This window comes from Chrysemys picta, chromosome 10, assembly GCF_011386835.1.
Source record: "Chrysemys picta bellii isolate R12L10 chromosome 10, ASM1138683v2, whole genome shotgun sequence".
Classification (NCBI taxonomy): Eukaryota; Metazoa; Chordata; order Testudines; family Emydidae; genus Chrysemys; species Chrysemys picta.
This window is the reverse complement of record NC_088800.1, coordinates 21,833,020-21,852,661: the sequence shown is the minus strand read 5'-3', so window position 1 is coordinate 21,852,661 and position 19,642 is coordinate 21,833,020. Positions and strand designations below refer to the sequence as shown.

The 19,642-nt window shown below is 40.3% G+C and overlaps 1 long non-coding RNA gene across 1 annotated transcript in view; it reads left to right on the top strand.

Moving 5' to 3' along the window:
• LOC135973920 (uncharacterized) overlaps positions 1 to 19,642 on the top strand; it is a 180,669-nt gene that overhangs the window by 123,693 nt on the left and 37,334 nt on the right. The window contains exon 3 of the long non-coding RNA XR_010591000.1: positions 4,651 to 4,792. This is a non-coding gene — a long non-coding RNA (uncharacterized LOC135973920). The remainder of the gene's footprint in view (positions 1 to 4,650; positions 4,793 to 19,642) is intronic.

Below are 19,642 nucleotides of genomic sequence, written 5' to 3'. Positions count from 1 at the left end.
AATTAGTCCAATGTGTTTTGTTAATGTGTAGAAAACAATTAGTCTGCCATTAATGATGGGGTATGTGGGGTCCCAAAACTGAGTGTCATGTCACATCAGTGCTTCCGTGGCACAGTTCATATCTTTTTTAATAGGAATGTTTCTCGAGAAAATTACATTGGTCAGGAGAATAACTAAAATCAGAGGAAAGTTTCACAACTTGCAAATACCTTTTCAAAGCAGAGCCCTACATGTTTTATTTCCTTTTAAATGCTAATCACTTTGTGATGTAATTAAGGTATCCTGGTACAGGCGAAGAAGAATTTGGGTTTGGATTATTGTTTGGAAATGTAATCAATACTATTGTGGTTTTTCATAAGCTGAGCTATTTATTCTCTTATATAGGTTCATGCAATTTATTCGATGTCTGTGTCCTCCATTATGTGATTAATTTTTCAAGCCAGCTAAAGGTCACATTAATAATAAAATGACACATATATGATAATCATTCATGCATACATGGAAGCAATTTTAAAAATGCATATGTGCATCAGTATGATTGGTGCTGGAGATTCAAGTCCAGATCTGCCCTTGGACCAAACTTACTTTAAAGTTAACATAATTTCAATTCCATTTTCAGCCCTTTATATGCAAAGTAAAAAGACTGATTACCCCAGTCCATGGAAAATCAAATTCTCTAATGTCATTGCAATAGGCATTGATGCCCATATGATACAATTAGGTGAAGAAATTATCCACTGTGTGCCTGAATTAACCTGTCTCCTTGAACTTCATCCTTAACAAATTGCCCTTCAGGCATCAGCAATTCCTCATTCATAAGGGCATCCTTTTTCTCAGTGCCACAACTTGTAATCAAATTAAACCCACTCTCTGTTGACAAATTATATAGCATGCAGCAGGTAGCAAACCTGTCAAATGCCATGTGTGGACTGTAATATCAGGTTCATATTGGAAGAAGGAGATATTTAAAATGCCCCTTCAAATCATCAATGAATGTTCTCTCTCTCTCTCACACACACACACCCACACACACACACACACACTATATTTGTTAAAAAAAAAACCCTGTTATTGCACCACCCTGTCAAAACCAAAAGCAGTGCCTCAGTAGAATAATTAGCCAGGAATTCTTGGGAGAAACTGCTCTCGCCTGTAAAAGCTCTGTATGGGGAAGACAGTGAAAAGGCAAGACACATGCAGAGTGTGAGTGTGTGTGTGTGTGTGTGTGTGTATTTATTTATTTAAAAAAAAAAACAGGAAAAAAAATTCACTAATACAATGCCCCCAAATTCAAAAGCCAGCCAAGTGTGGGACAAGCTTAAGAAGAAAGGATTATTGTGGGAGCCAGAGAAGTGTGTGTGTGTGTGTGTGTGTGTGTGTGTGACATCCAATCAAATGGGCTGGCAAAATTAAAGGCAGATGGCCATGGAATACATTTAATATTTCTTTATTACAGTTCAGCCATTGCAGACTTTGCAACTGCATTCACTCCAAGGCCTTGTCTAATTACAGTTTTTGTATTGCTCTAACTATATTGGTTTTCAACTAGTATAGTTAAATTGATACATCCTCTAGTGTGGATGCAAGTTATACCACTATAACAATGCTTATACTCCCATAGCTTAGTCCCATAAATTTTGAGGAATAAACTATACTGCTATGAGGCACCTTTCTGTTATTATAACTGCATTCACACTAGGGGTAGCACTGATTGAAGTATTTCAGTAAAAATCTCTCCCCTCATAATAGTTAAATTGGTACAAAAACTGTTTGTAGACTAGGTACCAAAAGCTTCTTCAGCTTACCTCCTATAACTTAGATACACCCCTTGCTAGTTACTGGCAACTAGGAAATATAACACTTCCTCATTTTCTCTCATCCTGGTGCTGGCCAGGAGCCAAATTTGCATCTGGCATATGTTAGAGTAGCCACAAGGCTGCTCTAACTTAAACTGGAAGGAATGGCTTGGTAGACAGTGTTCAGCCAGTCTATGGTTTCCAGACTGCCTGGCCTTGCCCCTTTTTGATGTTGTGTACTCCCAGTCTGACCTGGAATGCCTACTCGTGGAAGGGTGGAAAGAAGTGGCATAAAGTTGGCTTTAAACCACTGGAGAATTTTCGTATATCATGGGAATCCAGACAGATTACTCTTTAGGACAGTTTTCTGCCCCCTTTGCACAATTTGAAATTTAGGGGACTTAATCAGGGCTGAGGATCTGGCCCAAAGACTTTCTGTAAGAGGGTATATAAATTCAATAGTTAAAACTGCAAAACAGTTTCATTGCGACCTCTTAACTGCACATGCACCTGTGACGCTGGCAGGCCAGATGCCAGCTCTTGCCTAGGCTGCAGGCATTAGCTAAGAATTGACAACCTCGTAGATGGAGACCAGACCAGGTCCCCTGTATGTTAGTTTTGCTAAGATTAGGTATTAGTCTTATAAGAAAGCGTTTAGTGTTTATGTAATCCAGACACCTCCTGGGTGTTGTGCTCTGTCCCATCTAGTGGCGCTGAGCCCACTTGTAATGCCGACAGATGCCAGTCATTGGCGGGCGGGATTGAACCTGGGACCTCAATGTATGAGCCTCTACTGCATGAGCTAAAAGCCACATGGCTCCTAGCTAAGGCTGTAGCAGACTCATTAATCTGTAAGTGGTCTCAGTACCACTAGATGGGACAGGGCACCACACCCAGGAGGTGTGTGGGTGACAGACAGACTCTATGAAATGCTTGTAAGTTGCTGCATGTATTAATCTCACTTATAATATCTGTATCCCATGTTATAAGGTAATTGTAACTGTAAAAGTGTTTGCCCTGAAACTGTAAATCCCTGTAGTCAGGAGAGAAACATCACTATGTATGAAATAGTAGTTTGCCACAGAAGGTGTTGTCTCCTGCCCAACAAAAGAAGGCCCATAGAAACCAAACCACTGTGGATCATCATAGGAGAAAAGACTTTGTTGATTGCTTCCCCCACACACACCCATGATGGGGAGACTGCACATGAACTCGTCCCGTCATCTTAAACTCTGGGGGAAGGGAATAAAAATCCCTGACAAGAAGAAACTGCATCTTTATGGCTATTTGAACTCTGAAGGGCCAGAGACTCTAAATGGAATCCCCAAGGACTGCCTCCTGGGACTGCCCTGAGAGACACTTTTGGTGTAAGTGACCATTTATCACTAAGTTTAGTTTGGGTGGCAAGATAGACTGGAGAGCCTAAGGGGACTGTCTGTGACAGGATGGTAAGACTGTTATAGCGATCCAGGAGTTTACATTTGCTGCTTTAGAAATGTGAGCACAATCCTTCAGCCTTTTAAAAGAGAGGAAAAAATATTCTAACCTGATCATTTTAACTGGGCTAGGGGGAAAAGGGCTAACATGTAAGACCTGTAACATTAGAAGCAGGGCCGGCTCCAGCATTCCTGCTGCCACAAGCAAAAAAAAAAAAAAAAAAAGTCACGATCGGCGGCAGCAATTCGGCAATTGGGGAAAAAAAAGAAAAAGCCGTGATCGGTGGCGGCAGTTCAGTGGCAGGTCCTTCGCTCCCAGAGGAAGTGAGAGACCTACTGCCCCCGAATTGCTGCACGTGCCGCCCCTCTCCCTTGGCCGCCCCAAGCACCTGCTTGTTAAGCTAGTGCCTGGAGCCAGCCCTGATAATAAGGTGCTAGGTGCAGGTGGAAAGGCCAAAAATTACATGAAATTGAAAAATATCAATGAGTATTTGCCAAAACTATATTTGATATTAATGTAGCCTCACCTTGTTTATGATGTCATTTCTCATTGTGTCTGCCCCTCCTGAAGTTTGGCTACACTAAGGAATTTTAAAAGGAGGATTCTCACCCTTGATAATGCTGTTCCAGTGTCAGCAACTTTTGGAGCCCTAGGGTAGTTAGATCTTCAGTTCCAGCAGCTATTTGCAACCCCATGAAGTTTTGCTAATTCTGTTTGCACTTAGAATTTGGTTTTTACTATGTGAAAAGTGTATTTTTGAACTCTCCCATAGATCAAAATCCTTCAGCCATTTACAAATCATCTCAAGGTCAAAAAGTGAATGTTTCAGAAAGTCATGGGAATGTGAGAAAGGGGCTATAATGGAAACTGTTTTTTGCAGCCTTAAGTATGGTTAAGATATACTGCCATTTTTGTGCACAGTGCTTTAGAACAGGTAAAAAACTAAACATAAACCAAAATCCCTGCCCTGGAAAACTGCTAATTTTAAAAAAATAAAGATTGGACTACAAGGAAAACTCCCATACATCTCAGACAGTAAAGGAGTCCTAAGATCTAAAAGTGAACTGGAACAAAACCAAGTCCCTGTCTCTTGGTAATCACCCCTCTCCCAAAATAGAAGGAAACCCTATACAGAAAACTTCAAGGCAGAAAAATATTTGGGGCATACAACTCCTCAAGGGTCAAATCCTGCAAGGAAGTGCTGGCACTTTGCAAGATTGGGACAGTCTTAAAATCCATTCATGCTTTTAACTTTGATAAATTGTTGAATCCCACATGTGCTAAGAGAACCAGGAAAGGATGATGGGACTACTGCTTGCTTTGGTAAGTTGAACAGTTTTGATCAAAATTATGATAATCGTCTAGTTTAATATATTTTCATGAAAATCACAAAAGGCTTTTCCTGTCATGCCTACAGCTATAGTGTCCTTCACTCATGCCACACAGTGGCAGGGTCCAGCAGCAGATAACCATAGAAGATCAGGGATGAACGCTCCTGTTCTTCAAAGATACCACTGAGTTTCATAGCTGCAGTTTTGTATCCCATGGTTTAAGCAAAGGTAAGTGCCCAATAATGTATCTAAAGATGAATGTTCTTTGCTCCCAGCCGTTTCTTTAATAGAATTATTATCTTTGGAGGGAAAAACAATTTAAGTAATATAGCTATGAAATTGGTTTCAACAATAGGATTTGAGCAGTAGTAAAGGGGAAGAGGAAATGCATTCTATGTGGATGGCTATTTCCTGAAGCTAGAAGAGGTTGGCGATATCTGAGAGCAGATAGGCACATTTCGCTTTTTCTCATACTTCAAAAGTCAGGGCTGCCCCCATTCTTGTTCCAGGTCCTCCGTTCTCTCCCCAGCTTCCATACACTCAGAGTCTCTCTTCCCCAGTAGAGCAATGACCTGGGACTGGCAGCTGAATAGGCTTCTCCACAAAGTCTGGGGCTGCAGGGATGGCTGACTCCCTCATTCACATAGGTTGAGGAAGATCTGTGTAGAGAGTGAGGGCTGGTCAGAAAACAAGCATTCCTTTATTAAGCATTATTAAGGTTTTGAAATTTGTTCTTGTTCTGCAGCAGAACAAAACCGAGACCTTTCAAACTTTGATTTCACCAAAAAAAAATTAAACTTTCATCAGGAAGGTTGCTCAAGTCCAGGATGCAATTTCTGGTGACAGAGAGCTAGCCAGCCATCCCAGATTAGCAGAGTGGTCAGGACACTCACCTAGAATGTAGAATGCCTGGGTACCAGTTTCTGGTCTGCTTAATTTGAAGGAGGGACTAGACTCTGTCTCTACCAGATCCCAGGTGAGTGCCCTAAGCACCCAGCTATCTGTATCTTGCTCTCTCATTTTTACCAAAATTGTATGCTGGACCTGAGAACGTAGCTGATGAAAGTTTAATCAAAACAGATAAATTTCTGCAAAGGGTTTCAGCATTGATGAAGCAGCATTTTCTGATGCAAAAACATTTCATCAAAAATTCCTGGCCAGTTCTACAGAGAACCCCCTATGGGTGCAGATCAACAGGGCATGAGCTGGCTACAAATTTTTATAACACTTTATGAGGAGCCAGTACTGGAATGTGAAGGACACAACTTTCTCTAATTTCATTAAGGACACAATTTTCTCCTGATGGAAAGAACATTAATTATTAACTAACAATAATTATCACTGTTTAACTTATAAATAATGTTTGCACCAGAGGAATATTAAAGTTTGAATACACTTGTATAGCCAACACTGCAGATGTTCCCTAGACTAAATTTCTAAAAGATATAAAGCATGTTTCACTCCTTTGTATTGTCTGCTCTGAATTGTCTTCTAAAGTTTGGCTAAATGGGAAAGTTGCACCAATATAACCTGCCCTAATTAAGCCAATGGAAACCTTAATGTGGACACTCATATTTCAATATAAGAATGGCTTTTTTGGGGCGGGGGGTTAGCTCAAGTCAACTGGGATCAGGTATAAGTTGAACTGAAAAAAACTATTTGTAAACTGAAAGACAAGTGTCCACATAGGGGTTTGCACCAGTTTAAGTATATCAGTTTAAAAATGGATTAAACTGGTGCAACTGTCCCATGTAGTCAAGGCATAAATAATTATGGGTCTAATCCTGCTCCCATTGGAGTCAGTGAGATATTGTCATTGACTTCAGTGATAGCAGGATGGAGCAATAGTTTAGTGACCATGGGCCAAATTCCCAGTTGGTGTAAATCAGTATAACGCCATTGACTTCAGTGGAGTGACATGATTTACACCAGCTGAGAATTTGCTCCCTTATGTTTGAAGTTTGACTCTTATTTTCCTAGTCAGCATTGATGATATGTAATTCCATCAGCCTACTTACTCCAGCAGGAAAAACTTGTATTCAGAATTTGCACAGAAGCAAGAAACTGCTAATTCAGAAGTTATTTGTTTCTTCACTACTCTCGTCTCTGTAATTAACAATGATGTCCCTGTTACCAGCAGTCAGCTGAATGTCAAACTCTCAATAACTGGATTTTCAACATGATTCCATTTTAGGTATAGTCGGTGCAGCTAGATTACAAAAGTTTTATGATAGGATGTGCTATTTTTTTGTCATATGCTTTTTTTTTTAAACAACAACCCGAATCTCTTACTTGTTTCACTGCTAAGCTTTAACCCTTTTTTGATCAAGATTGAGATCTGATCTTGATCCCTGATAACTTAGAATGTCCTAAAATGAACATCCAATACACCTGACTTAAAGATGACCTAAAAAGACACCCTATATGTAGACCACAGTCTGTTTGAATATGACAATGATCTGAAATAATACCTGCATTGATTGTAGGTGTAACACATACCTTGAGTTCCTCCTGTTGCCATGCAATGCACGGTTTTGCACCATAATATGAATAAATTATGTGAGGAATGAATCTACTGAATATTTTGCAAATCCTTAAAAACAATATCCTGCTGTTTCTGAAAAAGATGAACCAGCTGTATGATGAATTTGTGTGGTACTGACAACATGCAGAAAGTCCTAGAAGGGTGTTAGATGTGGTCAAACAATGTTACACAGGAATTTATTCAGATTTAGCCTGATATGTTCTGGTTTGAAATGTCAAAAGTGTGTGTGGGGGGAAATCATTGGTTCCCATATGGTGTAATGTCTGTTATAAGTTGCCCACAGCCAGTGCTAATCCTTCCCAAGTAGCCATACAGACTAAGGCAGGGTTCCTCTGAAAATGAAAAATGATGTCAGAAGAAACCTGAATATTAATATAATCTTAGCCAGTATTGCAGCTTGTCAAGATGGCTTTTTTGTTTCACTGTTTCATTTAATATTCTCATGCCAATTATAGCCGACACAAATAACCGTGGAACATCTTTGCCTCTTGCCAACCTTTCCCCTTTCATCAACTGTGACATGGGTAAAGGTCACTTCTGCATGAGGTTCAAAAAACAACAGCAAGGAGACTGAACAAAGGAAAGTACAACTATCAATGGGCCAGATATAGATTATGTATAAATAGATGGAGATTATTTGGCCCAATTTAGACTGGGGAGTCACACCCACTTGCAGCCATTGGACTCTGTCACCCTGTATTATTTTGCATTATAAATGTGACTGACTTCCAGTGAGGGAACAATCTCCATAATTCTGCAGGATTTTGAAGATGACAGGCTTGTGTTCTAGTGAGATACAGCCCCCTGAAACTGGGAAGCTGGCATTTCTGGACAGAATGTGCAGAATGTGCCATTGTTGGTAATAAGATAGACTTCAAACAGTTGCACTGCATTGCACTCCAAAGCAGCACAAATCCCCCCACTCACTCCTTCTGATTCTTTCTACCTCGTCTAGGAAGATTTAACAGTCACCCGCTTTTTGGCTTTCATGCCTTTAGGAAGGTGTGAGAACAGTAATGCTGGTGCCAAGATGACTAAAGATTCAGAATGAGAAACACTGAATGGAGCAGGGAAGGAGGGAAGCAGAAAAATGAGTAGAGGAGGCAATAGAAGAGCAGTGAGGAGAACAACTATTTCTTAATTACACTATGAACTTCCTCTCCCATGTTTTGAATCTCACTCTAATTAAAGCAACTGGCATGTAGTGGTATGATGCAGATGGAACTCAGACACACACACTATTGCAAATTCATACACTTGTGTTCCCATTTGCTGGCACCTGTAAAAGATAGGTTTGGGGTTTTTTGCTGGGGTGTGTGTGTTGTTTTATTTTGCTGTTACAGAAAGGGAGGTAGAGGTGGCTGTACATCCATGAATGCTCCTCTGTAGGGTGAGTTGCTAGGACTCTCATCTTCTACCCTAGGGACTGATCCTGCAAGATGCTGAGCCCTTGCAGGAATGTGCTTATGTTTAATCACTACCAGGTGGGCTGGAGGAATGTTTTTGTCTTGCCTGGAATCAGACAAGAACTGCATCCACTCAGGGACCAAATTCATTCCTGATGCAACCCTACTGAAATCAGAGGAGTGACACTGGTGCATTTGACCCATTGTACCTACATATAATTACTGCCAGGAATCCTCTCTTCAGTGGATTTCAGTCTCTTATTGGTTTTTCCAGGGGTGAACAGAGATAGATAGCGGGCCATTCGTGTTTGCAACAGGGAATTTCAGCTTTCATTAAAGGAGGGGAAGGAACAACATTTCTAATCATTGTCTGATTGAAAATGTGACTGATACAAATGAATTGCTAGGGTGGAATACCTATCACTGATCTTTCCTAGAGATCACTACCATTCAGGTCCGGCCTTCTGGGTCTGGCCAAAGCATAATCCATAAACCTTGATTTTTGGAAAGGTCCCAGATCAGTTCAATGCACTTTGTAGCAGTACTGGTGCCGGCTATTGCTGATGGCACTAGAGCTGCCATAAGTTCCCTAATAGTCAACTGCCTAAGGCTGATCCAGCACCTGCTCAGAGGAGCTGCCGTGACTTCTGGCCACACGGTGAGACAGCTGAATAGTTGGGAAGGCTGCATGATGTAGTGGGCTAGGCAAGGGACTAATCCTAGCCTGGACACGGATTCCCTCTGTCTTTGTCAAGTCATACAGATCAACCTTTTCAAACATAGGTGCCTACAGCTAAGCTCCTAAATCTAGAAGTGCTGAGCACTCACAACTCCCATTGACTTCAACTGAAACTGTGCCTCCTTAACACTTGTGAATATAGAGCCACTCTTGTTCAGGTGTCTCCGGGAGCCTCAGATTCCAGATGTGCAAAATAAGGTTAATCATAGATCTTGTTTTCTGCCCTGGTTTGTGTAGAAACACTAGCTCCCAGGGTAGTTTGTACTCTTTCAAGAATACAAGCTTGTCTTCATAACACAGAAGAGAAATGTCTTGGTTGTAATAAGTCTGAAGGGGATATTTTAATGAGGATGCTACGGGTATGCACAGCACCTGTCATTCCCAGACACTCTAGTTCATAGTCTGAGGAACACAGCTTGTGATCCAGAGTATTACCATTAGAGTGGATTGGAAAAGCAAAATTTTTCCCATGGAAAATTTCACAGGAAAAAAAATAACCTTTTGAAATTTTCTGACCAAAAGTCTTTGGGTTTTCTGTGGGAATTCTCATTTCAAAATATAACAATTTATGTTGTTTCATTTAGTTGTGAAACAACACTTGAAAAATGTAGTTTTGGTTTTGTTTCTACTTAAAATAGCCTTTTGGCTTTTGGAAACTAGAAAAAAAAAGTGTTTTCTGGATTTAGGGATTTCCCTTCCTTCTTTCCCTTTTCTTACTCTGCCTCACTGGAAGAAGTTGGAAATCAATTTCATTTCTCAAAACTCCCAAAAGTGCATGTGGGGAAAAAATTAGAATGAATGAAAAATCTTCTTTAAAAACGTTTTGTTTGGTTGCTAAACCTTTTTCCCACTAGCTCTAGTTGCAAATTGAAATTTACTCATTGTAAGTGCTTTAGATTGTACATGTGTGCCAGTGAAATGCAAATATATCTATATGCTGTCAGTGGCTGGCATCCATACTGGAGTATTGTGAAGCCTGTAGTCTACAGGGATGGCTTTGTGGTACTGGTACGGCTACAGTTGACATGCCTGCATCATGGTCAGTAGAATTGGAGTCAGAGGGCCCAGGTTTCTGGCAGGTCTGTAATTGACAGGACTCTGGAAAACAGGGAATTAGTCTGGAAGCTGCTCAGCGATAGGACAGAGCAGTGCACAGAGTTAAATAAAGTTCCACTTGTTCAGCTGAACCTGCATTCAGCTTCACTCTTTGCTAATGAAACAACGCTCATGTTTGACAAGTGCAAGTGACTTAGAGCTTGCGTTATGAAACATATTCAAGAGCTTTGGTTTGTGAGCAGTATAAGTGGAAGCGTTCACAGCTTCAGAGAATACCAAGAGAATCTTTCTTTGTGTGAATATTATTGTTGTGCTAATATCAGTGCTCTACTAGCACTAGCAATTGTGTGAATTCAGCAAATCATCACAGCCCTCCATGCTGGGATGGCACCAAGTCCCAGAAGGCTTCTATCAATTATTGCTGCACTGCGTTTGACTAGGTCAAAGAAGGACATGCTGGTGTTAGCTGATTAGGGAGCTGTTTGAGGGCTTCTGCATGCTTAGTAATGCTTTGGGGTTTATCTTCTGTTCTTCATGGAGGACACCAGATGTTCCATGGACAAGAGTGTACCCAGATTCTTCAGGGTTATGGTGCAGAAAACGTGATGCCACCTCTTACTGCCATCACAGAACGAGTTGGAGTTCTTCTGGTGAAAAGGGAGTGGTACTGTTCCCAGCTTCTGTCTCAGTTGACCAGCCTCTCGTTTTTCTCACTTCTGCAGATCACTGACAGTATAAATTGGTTAGTGAACTCCAGTAAGTCCTGTTAACGTTAATGAAGTTAAATGTATGAAAAGGTCTGACCTACCTGCTGTGAATTTACAAGATCTCATTGGGACAGGTAAAATCCGATCAGGAAAGAAGTATCATACTGCTTATTTTACCCTGTCACAGGAGCAGAACAAAGAAAGAATTGCGAAAGAGACGTAGGTTTAATATTTTTTCCTTTCCCTGGCTAGAGTTCTGCACCTCAACCACAGAGGTGGGGATTCATAATGCCGAAGAGACACTTTGTAGTGGAATGTCTAGGGGCCTCAGTTCTTTTTCCGGCTAAGCTGGGAACAGCAGTAGATAAGAAAATGTGCCTGGCTTGGAGACCTTTATGCAGCTAACAAAGTGTTTTAATAAAAGCTGCTCCCAACTTAACACACTACAAACTTTGATAAAGATAAGCTCCTTGACCAAAGCCTGGAGCCAGAGAACTTGCTGTAGATATTTAAATCATAAAGTTTATCATCTCAGACCTTATTGAAATGGTACCTCATTAAATGTTTTACTAGGTTCTGTCTTCCCTTGGAAAAAATAATGCTGATAATTAATAGTTGTAATGGGGGGCATACATACTTTTCATAGGTTTACCTTACTTTGGCCCAGAACTGCAGATGAGCATGTGCTTAACTTAAGTCAATGGGACTTACATGCTTAAAGTCAAGCACATGTTTAAGTGTTTTCCTGGATCACGGCCTCCATGTATAACTCTAGTTTTTGTTCTGGTAATACTACCAATTTTGTATAATCACCTCCAGACAATCTGGATTTGCATTAGATATTATTTTGATTTTAATAATTCCTTGTTGTTGGTTTGGTTGTTACTAGTATGCTCCATGATGTTTATATGATCAGATACTGACTTATTCAGATAATACCTATTGCTATGTGTCAGTTCTTGGCGTTCTACTAGCCACAGCAGAGCTGTGCCTGTACAAATAACACAGTGTCTTATTGTTTCTAACTTGATTGCTTAATATTCAATAAACTGATTTTTAAAAAATGCTCATACATGGCATGGAAAGTTGAGTTTTGGAAATGAACACAAAGCTGTTAGAAGAATTTCAAGATGTTCTTCAGATTTTGAGCTGCATTTCATATCATCCTTATGCCTGTCTGACAGATTTTGAATGTATATGTAAAAGACTTCAAAAATAAAAAGTTAGGAAAATAACTCGATTGAATCCTGCTAAAAGGCAGCCGCATGCTGCCATCATTAACAACCACTGCTGAGAAACTGGCAAATTGATAAATTAAGCTCTCCCTCTGTGGCAGCCTCCAACACATAGCATCCAGTTTTACTTTAGTCTTCAGCAGCTGATAAATCAATCGACTGTAGAAGTACTTTTACCGTACTACCTAGGTACAAATTAAATGCAGAGACTGTGCGTCAGTACAGTGGATTTAGCTCTAAGTCAATCGTTGGACCATCACAAGAGGTTTAAATTTTGTATTGATGTTGCAATGCATCCCTCATTGAGATGTCTAAACTACTTCAGGAATCCCCTCTTGAAAACCGATTAATACATACCAAATTAGAACACAGCTTTTTTTTTTTTTTTTTTTTTTTTAAAGGCTCAGTTAAGGAAAATATAATGAAGCCAAACTAGGTGAAGCTTTTGGTATGTTACTACATGCAATAGATCTTGAATGATAGCTGTAACGTACAATCTTAGTTTGAACCTGCTTTCACCCAGTAGTTAAAAAGAACAACAATCAACTGTCGTCCCCCATTCTGTAAGCACCAATGTTAACAAGTAATTGATAGGTCGATTTGTTTGTTTTTTAAAATCTTCCTTAAATAACAGATGAAGTTTAGTTACGTTCTTTATCAGTACGGAAAGCTGATATTTGTTTTCGGAACTCTTTCATACATACTGATGTACTCACTTTATTAAATATAACCGGAAGCTACTTATGTTTTCAGTAGGTACATCCAAGCAGAGTTTTTGTACCCTCAAACTGAAGAGAATTTTTACTTTTCATCCTGGATGGTTATTATTTAGTCTAATCAGCCTCATGTTTCATAAAATTTAAGTTGTATAATAATCCCCAAAGAAGTATGTGATCTATGAATTCCTTTAGAAAATGCAGAGAATAATACTTGGAGAGAACCATAGTATGTACATTGGTGTGTCTTGTGTTACCATCGTCACTCCGGGCCTAAATAGGAGTCTTGCTTGTGTTAGGACTGCAGTAGCAGCACATAGATGAGTACTATTACTAGTAGAGATAGGATAGCGTAACCAAAACTATGGTGAACTGTCCAAAAACTTTGTCCAAAATCTGAATGCAACCTATTGCTTTTAAGGAAGTTGAAGTTTATTTAAAGCCGTTGGTTATTTAAGTTTTCAATGTTTTAAGGTAGGATATAATTGAAAGAAATGCAAGCTTTTATACAATGGTATGTTTACTGTATTTATATTAACAATGCAAACTATAATTAAGTGGAGAAAGAAAGAAGGAAAACAAAGATGAGAGAAAGAAGAAGGTAAGGAGGAGGGGAAATTTCATAGGTCATCCTTTTAGACAAGCATCTTAAATTATACAATTGTGGACTCAATGAAATCTGACTGTGTCTTCCATGTTAAATGAAGAACGCTATTGTCCACTGTTGCTATGTCATATCTATTAAGAAGACTAACTGTTGTGCTATTTATTAAAAGATCATTGAGATTCATGTAATCAGTTGAGTGGGATGACTTTTTGTGTGCCATTACTTTTGCTAAGTGGTATTATGTTTAAAACACAAATACTATTACAATCCAGTAGGATTATTTCATCTGTATTTGCAATGGGACTTGCATAAAAAAACACACTATATAGCCAGAATAATATAGGTTCTGATAGAGCTGAGGGACCCGAGAAGGTTGAGTTCTTACATCAAAATGTTTTTTAAAAGAGTGAGAAATCTGGTACACTTTTGAAGGAACAAGCCTTATATACTTGTAGTTAAGTCATCTTCTCTCATCTCAGGCATATCAGGACACATTCGCCATCTGAGATTCAGAGGGGACTCCCTCACTGAGCCCAGAAGATAGGGTACTTGAGAAGTAATAGCAGGGCTTGGAAGAGATTCTGAAGCCTCTTCAGTTTCTTCAAGCATAGGAGATTTTTTTCTTAAATCAGATTCCACTCTGGTCTCTTGGTTTTGACTGGGTTCCAATAAAAGAATCAATGCACAGATATTGAGTTAATAAGTGCTGTAGAAATATGGAAAATAGGTAGGAAGCCCCAGAAATGGAGATGAGAACTGTTCTGTGAGCCAGTTTGCCAACTGCATCTCTTTTATTCTGTATTCTTTTTACCAGACACAATTGGAATAAACACATGCAGACTTGATTTCAGAGGTACTTTGTACTATTCAGAAAATGCACAGTTAAGATAAGTAGAATACTGGAAAAATTATGTTTTTGCTGGTGTTGGGGATTCTAATTTTCTGTGAGAAGCTGCAAAACAGTCTTTATTTAAATTTAAATAGAAGACATTTTAAATGTTTTTTTTTAAATTCTTTCTTGATAACACACACAAGTCAAGAGAGGATGTCACTGTATAGTCACTGCATTGTGTCTATATTGTAACTGCTATAGTATGTAAGATGCATTGTACTGTTTTGAGACACCTGATAAAGAGTCACCTGAGTGCAATAGCTAGAGACAGATAGGTGTGTGACAGACTTACTTTGAATTATCTGGATTTTGTGGTGAAATCAGACCCGTAATATAATTTTAAATCAACTTTTTGAGTGTAATTACAAATCCATCACAGTAACAATTCAGTGGATGTCTGGCAGTAGATAACTAGTTTTGCCTCTGCTTGCCTATGCTCATTTATAAAGGTCTTTCAGGGGCTAAATAATCAAGCTATTCTGACTTCTCAATTTCCATATCTACTCCACTGAATAAGAGAATTAATCTTTGAGGTCTGGAAACAGGAGATTCAAGACCTGTTGTCTTGTTCCTACCTGTGAACAGATAACTACACAGTGAGGGCACAGAGTCAGGGAGAAACCAATACTAGAGCCTATTTAATGCCAAACAATTACTGCATAAGACAAATAAAAGTTAAACTGAAAAAACATATATTGATTTTTTTCTATCTCTTAAGAAGTTGTCACAGGGGTTCAACAGATCAATCTTCTACCTTATTAGATCTTGCACTCCTTAAACTGGTTCATGTCCCAGACCATTAATCGGGTCATAATTATGTTCTCTGGAGCCGAGTGAGGACTAGTGGCTATTGGAGTAGGCAAGAGGGTTAGCTCTGTCATGACAGGAAAGTAAGCTGCTTCTTATAGGTGGAAAGGGTGTTTTAGGTTGTTGTTTCTTTCTTTATTTTTCATATCTTTAGTGCAGGAACACACAGCGGAATAAGTAGTGCAGGCAGACCGAGTCTTAGCCTTAATATTAAACAGAGTGCTGTTTTGTGCAGAGAGGGATTGTATAGATTCTGGAAATGTTGAGTAGCAACATTAAAAAGTATAAACATTTGTTAAGGAACTCGCTAGTGATTTCCATTAAATTCTGTGATTATATCGTGCATCACAAGAACTACCTGTTACATGTGTTTTTTGTTCTTTCCTGCCATAGCTGTTAACTTCTGTGTGCGGAAAGACATGAGTATAGAAATTAAGTAATAGGAACTCCCCGCTCCCTCTGCTTGGCCCTTGGTTTGTTTTGCAGAATAGAAACCGACATGAGTAAAAATAAATATATAAATAAAAGGTAAAATAAACAAAGGTGTAGAAGTGAAATCCTAACCCCACTGAAGTCAATGAAAGCTTTGCTATTGACTTCGGTAGGTGTCAGGATTTCACCACAGATATTTCAGAATTGCACATGTGTAAGCCCTATGGCCCGAAGCCCTAGAGAGTAGGAAGCTCACTACTGACATATGTTGGTGAAAAGGGAGAGGAGCGGCCCAGAGCTGCTTGAGAACTCTAGAGCAGTGGTCTCCAAAGTGGGGTGCGCGCACCCCAGGGGGGGTGCGCAAGAGGATCCTTCGGGGTGCGCAGCAGGAGGTGCGCCGCCAGAGCAGCGCCGCTTTTTTTTTCCCCCCTCCCTCAGCAGTTCGGCCGGGAGTCCGAGCGGGAACAGGGGGTGCGTGCTCAAAATTTTTTTACTGATGGGGTGCGCGATCAAAAAAGTTTGAAGACCACTGCTCTAGAGGTTCAGGGGCTCCATAATAGGGTGACCAGATAGCAAGTGTAAAAAATCAGGACAGGGGATGAGGGGTAATAGGTGCCTATATAAGAAAAAGCCCCCAAAATTGTGACTGTCCCTATAAAATCGGGACATCTGGTCACCCTACTCCATAGGGAGGAGGGAGCTCTGCCCATGTCTGCTAGTGAGTAAGGGGAAATGACTAACTGGGCCAGACCTCCTTTGCATGTCTGTTATGGGACATTTTGGTTAAAATGCAGTTAAATTTTGAGGTTGGGAGCAATAAAATACTGTTATCCTTGCTGGGAAATGAAAAGACAGGAAACTGTACCAAACATGCCTGGGACAAGGGGTCACCCTGACTTGAACTACATTCAGGATCGGTTGGGTAAGGGAGCCTGGACAGGGCTAAAAGGGAATAGAGTGAGAGCAAAAAGGAGTTCCTAAATTTTCACAGGAGCGCCTTTCTGGTAGTAAGGACTCTGCTAAGGGTCGTATATGCTACTTATTATCTCTAAATACTCAACACAGAGGCAGTTTTAAGACGGGGGATGGCTTAGAGGTAGTGGACAGACCTGAGCTCAGGTACTTTGAGGTGATACCGCTGAGGCAAGTGATTGGGCTTTAGTGGCTTGGGATGAAGCTGCAGCAACCTACCTGAGGGACTCCGGTGTGGGCCTCTCTTCCCAATCATCAAAGCTGAAATCACTTCAACAGGGTCAGGTGATAGAGCCCCCAGAGCATCCCGAGCCGGGGCTGGAGAATGACCTGCCAGGATTCTTGGACTCCTCCAATCCAGGACAACAAACTGTGAGTGGGGAAGCTGGGAAGAAGCTAGAACATGTTAGGCACTCATAACTGTGAGAGGAACACTGATGTTGGCACTATTGCTAAGATACCCTGGTGTGGGAGTCTTACTTAATAATATTGTTAACGTATTCATTGTTGGCTTCCTTAAGTTTATTCTGTTGTCCCCCCTCCTCCCCTCACCCTAATAAAATTTTCTTTATTTTAAACCCTTGGCCTCAATGCTTACAAGCGGGGAAGTATTGACTTTCCAGGTTGCCCATGGTGACGAATATAGTTTTCCAGGTTTTTGTGTGGGGCTCACACTGGTGGCATCAAAGTTTTCAGAAGGAATCCCTAGAAAATGGAACTGGCCCGCTTTGCTGCCAGCAACACCTTGCAGAAGGTATCAGGCGGTAGCCGTGTTAGTCTGTATCCACAAAAACAACATGGAGTCTGGTGGCACCTTAAAGACTAACAGATTTATTTGGGCATAAGCTTTTGTGGGTAAAAAACCCACTTCTTCAGATGCACTTCGCAGAAGGGTATCGTGTGAAAATGAGTGTGTTAATCTGAACATGCAGTTACTATGATTGTGTAAGCAAGTGACCATTCAGCTTTATTACTGGTTCTTTTTATTCAGCCCCTTCTCTTGGGGATGCTATACTATTCAGCATACTCTTCAACTCCAGACCCTGCTGGTGCTGCTATTGTAAATCACTCCCAACTCTCTTTACTCTGCCTTTTTTAACTTCTCATCTGATACTAAGTGACAGCATCCAAGGGGCTGATTCCCCTTCCTTCTTAGACCCAATGGGACTGTGTCCTGTTCCCACACACCCTTAAACGAGTACAAAGTGTTTGATACAAACAGAGTGATTTGTTCCTATGAATACAAGACGAAGGATTTTTATTGCAAAACAAATTTTGCAGGAGAGAAAGCATTCAAGTTAAAAAGAAAGGAAGGTCTTCCAAAGCCATCATATTTAGGCTATTGAGTACCCATGAATTTTCTTAGCAGCATCAATAGCTGCATACCTTGTAATGCATAATTAGAAACAAGCAGATCTCTCTGTGTAGGTATTATATATTACAACCAGACTGGTATTCCAGCTAGCCTGCTACTTCCACTGTTTGTTGATTGTATCTACTTTTGTCCCCACCCCCTTACATGATACCCAGTTCATTACCCCTGTAAAAGTTATTGTTTTTCTATTTTGAATATGATTGTACAGGTTTGTTGTGCATAGTTTGGGATAGATATTTGATAAATCTTATCGTTGCGGAATAGATATATGATTGAAAATGCCCATACATTTTGGGGAGTTTTCCCACTTTTTTCAGAGATAGCCAAGTACATTTTGAAAGATGTGGACAGGTTAATGAAATAAGGCCTAACATTAAAAAGAGGAGAGATGTGTAAAGAATTCAGAACACTCTAGGGCAGGGGTCAGCAACCTTTCAGAAGTGGTGTGCCGAGTCTTCATTTATTCACTCTGTTTTAAGGTTTCGTGTGCCAGTAATACATTTTAACGTTTTTAGAAGGTCTCTTTCTATAAGTCTATAATATATAACTAAACTATTGTTATATGTAAAGTAAATAAGGTTTTTAAAATGTTTAAGAAGCCTCATTTAAAATTAAATTAAAATGCAGAGCCCCCAGGACCCAGGCAATGTGAGTGCCGCTGAAAATCAGCTCGCGTGCCACCTTCGGCATGCATGCCATAGGTTGCCTACCCCTGCTCTAGGGCATCTATGTGCCAGAAATATCAGGACAGAGCTTCAAAACGTGTATTGTGTTTCTTTTGTTCTTGGAATATTGTTTCTGGCTTTAATTATGTTAGATTATATGTCTTCCATATTTAATAGGAGACTTTGGACTAGATCCCTGTTTCAGATCCTGATGGGAGCCCCCTTGGTCTCTACTGGTACTGCTGTGAGGGGCATACAAGCCTCTGGGTTTTGGATCCCTGTGGTGTTGAAGGATCCTGGAGAGCCTGAATTGATTTTAGTCACTTCCCCAATCTCAGGTTCCCTAGGCCCACTCTCATGACACAGATCTTCTATCTGCAACCCCTTCTGAATGGTGGAATCCACCGTCCAGTTGTCCCATTGGGTGCAGAGTGACCCTTCAGATTCTCCAGTGCTTGAACAGACTGCTCTCTCAGTACTCCACCCCAAGAGGGGGAAGCTTCTGGTTTACAGTTAAACTCTCTCAGGGGCACGCAGTTATTATGAAACAGTCAAAACACACACACACACACACACACACACACACACACACACTCAGAGCCCAGTCTAACATATTTATGCTATTTTATATTTAATCATGTAAAGCACAGGAGAGTACAGCTCATAGCAGACAATAAGTGCAGTGTCCATCACTAGCTCACCCTTTTCTTAGCGGGTGATCATTTGTATTTCATCAGGCAGGCATGGTCCTTCACCACATGGCCTACCCTGCCTCAGCCTCCCTCATCTTTGGAGTCTCCATCGCTGACCATTTTAAAATAAAGATTGGACGCTTTTCTGAAATATCTGTTCTAGGAATCATTTTTGGGAAGTCCTATGACCTGTGTTATGCAGGAGGTCAGACTAGATGATCACAATGGTCTC